Below are 3,752 nucleotides of genomic sequence, written 5' to 3'. Positions count from 1 at the left end.
GATTTTGGTATCTTGGTGTCTACTTTCTTTTTTAGTTGTTTTTAGATTACAGAAAGAGAGCTATTTATACCTGCTATAATTACCCTGATAAAAGTGGCATCATAAGTACTATAAATGAAAAATCTGAATCTGGAAAGTATGTGCTATGCTGAAGGTACTATATTTGGTGGGAAGGTGTTTGGGGAAACCAGCTGCTAGAAATACATTGTTGGATGGTCAGACTTAGTGAATCATTTAGGGGCATGAGGATATTGTCCAGCAATGTTTTCTGCCATGAGGGATAATGCATCTGGCTGTTTCCAAAGGGTTTATTTATGGCAAAACAAGTGATTTAGGTGGGAAGGAGAAGAAGCTCTTGAATTTTTATTTCATATAAAAGGTTTTATGCTTTGAATGTGAGGTATTCTTCACCTCTTGTCAAAACATTTAGGGTAGCCATAGTTCCTCTGTGCCAATTCTATTTTTTTATCTAGTTAAGTATGAAATACAACATTTAACTTTAAAGAAGTAGCTGTACAAACATTCAGAATTGAGAAAGATAATGATAGTACATGTGAAATAAATTATTTCCATCAAGTGTAATTTGCAGTCTCATGATGACCGCAGCTCTTAGAATTATTCTTTGAAATAAAAGTTTATGCACACACACATTTAGAATCTTAGCACATTTTGTTGTAATGGAATGTTGCTATGTCTGCAACTCCAACTAGAATATCAGCTTCCAGAGAGCAAGGCTTCTGTCGTCTTCACCATTATACTCACAGGGCCCAGCACTTAACAGGTGCTATTTGTTGAATATATGAAAAATGACCTTATAGAAAGAAAACTCACTGTTAAAGGTTAGTTTTACTAATAATTAATTCTTAAACTTGCAGAAGATCCTTTGTGAAATAATGTGTGTGTTTCTAAGGCCATACGTTTAAAATGTTTTTAACCTACCTTGAAAATGATGTATTGAATTTTAAAATCGAAACTACCAGTGGCTATGTGGAACTTTGTAGAAATCACCTGTTTGCATTCTTCTTATTACATTTAAAGGAAGATAAGTTAATTTGCTTTGCAGTATGTGTGAATCATCTCAAAATCATAATGGTATGAACCTCTTTGCTGCATTTTTTCTACAAGAACTTAAATTTTTCCCACTTTTTATCATGGAAACTTTGAAACATATATAAAAGTAAAGAATATAGTACAGTGACCCTCCCATGTATTCATCACCTACCTGTAACAATCATGAAATTAATAGCTATACATGTTTTATCAATTATTGTGAAACAGACCAAAATATTTTATCTCAGTATGTATCTCTAAGAGGTAACAATTCTTTTTAAAAATCATAAGTACAATACCTCATCACATCAAAAATTAACAATAATTCTTTAATATTATCCATTATCTGGTAAATGTTCAAAATTTCCTTATCTCAAGTGTTTTACATTTAGTTTGTTTGAGTCAAAGTCCATACAAGGTCCACATTGCATTTGGATGATCTGTCTCTTAGGATTTACAGGTCCTCATGGTTTTTTTTGGTTTGCAATATATCGATGACACTGAGTCATCTGTTTCCTAGTTCCCAACAGTCTGCTTCTCCTGATGCCTGGGTCCCTTGGTCATGCCATGTATGGTGATCATGGCTGCATATTTAACTCTACTTATGTGACTTACCCACAGCAATGGAATGGCGACAGCAAAAGCTAACCAAAGTGCCCTGCGCCCCTTTGGGTTGCTTGTTGGGAAGAGTAGCCATCCAGTGCCTCTCCAGTGGGGTGGGGTTGTCTTTTGTCCATCTGTTTTTCTTGTGAATATTGGTGAGGACAACAAAGATTAGCAGGTTGGTCTAAACTTCCTTGAGCAGGTTGTAGTAGGTAATAGTCTGGCCTCAGATTCTATCCTGATTGTCCAAAATGAGATCTGTAGGTCCCTCCTGAAGTTTATTCCCAGATAGTTGCTTCTGGGACCATGAGGGACATGGTTGAGGTCAATATTGCAGGTTGGCTTCATCCTGCTACTATAAGAATTGCCTTAAGTTCTGCCCACAGAGCGGGACCACCATGCCCACTTGGAGTTGTGCAGAGCTGGTATGGAGGTTGAACAGTTGCACTGATGCACACCTCAGGTTTCAGTTTAGCTGAACCATCAGTGAAGTAGGCTCAGGCATTTAGGGTAACCTCTGAATTGAGGCCCCATTGTACCAGTAGCTTTGCTTCGGGTGGTGAAGTGTGGGAGATAAAGTTTCCCCCAGAAGAAAAGCTGGCACCCCTTCATGCAAAACTGAGATGATACTAGGACCAGGCATCTCCACCCTTGAATGCACTCTTTTCATTTGATTACCGAGGCCTGTTTAGCTAAGCACATATTTTCCCCAGTACCAGAGTCAGATAACATTCTGGGGATTCATTTTTAGTAGTGGTGGGGCCGAAGTTTTTCCTTGAGTGAGTGAGGAGCGTTTTCACTGAAAAGCTTGGCTTTGAATGTGTTCGTGGTTTCGGCGCCCCCTGCTGGCGGTAACCCAGTAACAACGCACTCGGGACTTCAACTTCTCAACCAATAGGAGTGAAAGCTCCTCCCTTAGGGCCAATGCCGCCTCTTCCCCTCCCCCTCCTTCTCCCGGATCCCGCAGTGCCTGGACAGCTTTCGGGCTCCGAGTCCCGTTCTGTCACCTTCCGGGTCACACTACAGCATCGCCCTGTGTCCTCACCAGTTTGAGCTACTCTTTGGCCCAGTCTTCCTCCCGCGGTGGGACTGGGTAGGATGGGGACTTGGAGCATGCTACAGCAGAGCTATGGCATTTGAATCTCTCCTTCCTGAAGTTCTCCCGGAGAGGGGAAAGGGATCCAGGCGCACTTTCCTTTCCAGCGGCTACCCGTTTGGGATCAACAGATGGAGTCCAATGTTTTCAGTCTCCCCAACACTGTCCTTATTGCTGACACCCGAGCTTGGGGGACCCCCTGCCTGAGTGGCCCGTTTTCATGAGTGTCATTGCCATTGTGATAACACCCTAGCAAGACTCTCCTCTCAAATAGCCGCTTGTTTGTTCCAACCTCTCACCACCTAGCTTCCATTCATTAACAGGCGGGTAGGGGTCTTGGGCCCACCACTTGGGTGATAGCCCTTGCTACTGAATCTGGGTAGTTACTATCTCGTGGGTGCTGGCAGAACACCAGACAGGATTCAAGTTGGAGGACCGAATTCTACAAGGAATCAACTCTTAGAAAATCCCAGCCAACATGCTCTTGGGGTGGGTGCTTGTGGCTTTGAAAAGCAAGAGTTACTGTGTAGTTACCTATTGTAACAATGTTCTCTCCACGATCCTTTAGTTTGGCGTTTGCCAGAAAGAAGAACATAACTAATGGTTGGACTCTTATTTGAAGCCTCTACTTTTGTACAGTTTGGGAAAATACAATAAACCTCTGCTTGAAGAAAGTGATATAGGGATGGATTTGAAGTTTCTGAGTATCATCAATGTTTTCATGATGATGTTTCTTCTCTGAGGGAAATTTGATTATAGATAGTTCTGGACCCTGTAAAAAAATTTGCTGCTGTCTTTGCTCCCTCCACCAAATCATCAGCTTCATTTCTCTGTCATGAAGTCCAGTATGATTTCTGGGAAATCAGGTCCAGAACTAAAATATGTTTTCTGCCCAGTTCTCTAACAGATTACACTAATGTTTAAGTAATTGAGCAGAACATCTATTTTAGTTCTGGACCTGATTTCCCAGAAATCATATGGTGTGGCTTACATCTGTGATGCT

Source organism: Propithecus coquereli, unplaced genomic scaffold, assembly GCF_000956105.1.
Source record: "Propithecus coquereli isolate 6110/MARCELLA unplaced genomic scaffold, Pcoq_1.0 Scaffold720, whole genome shotgun sequence".
NCBI classification, from domain to species: Eukaryota; Metazoa; Chordata; class Mammalia; order Primates; family Indriidae; genus Propithecus; species Propithecus coquereli.
The sequence above is the reverse complement of the archived record's forward strand: the minus strand, read 5'-3'. Positions refer to the sequence as shown.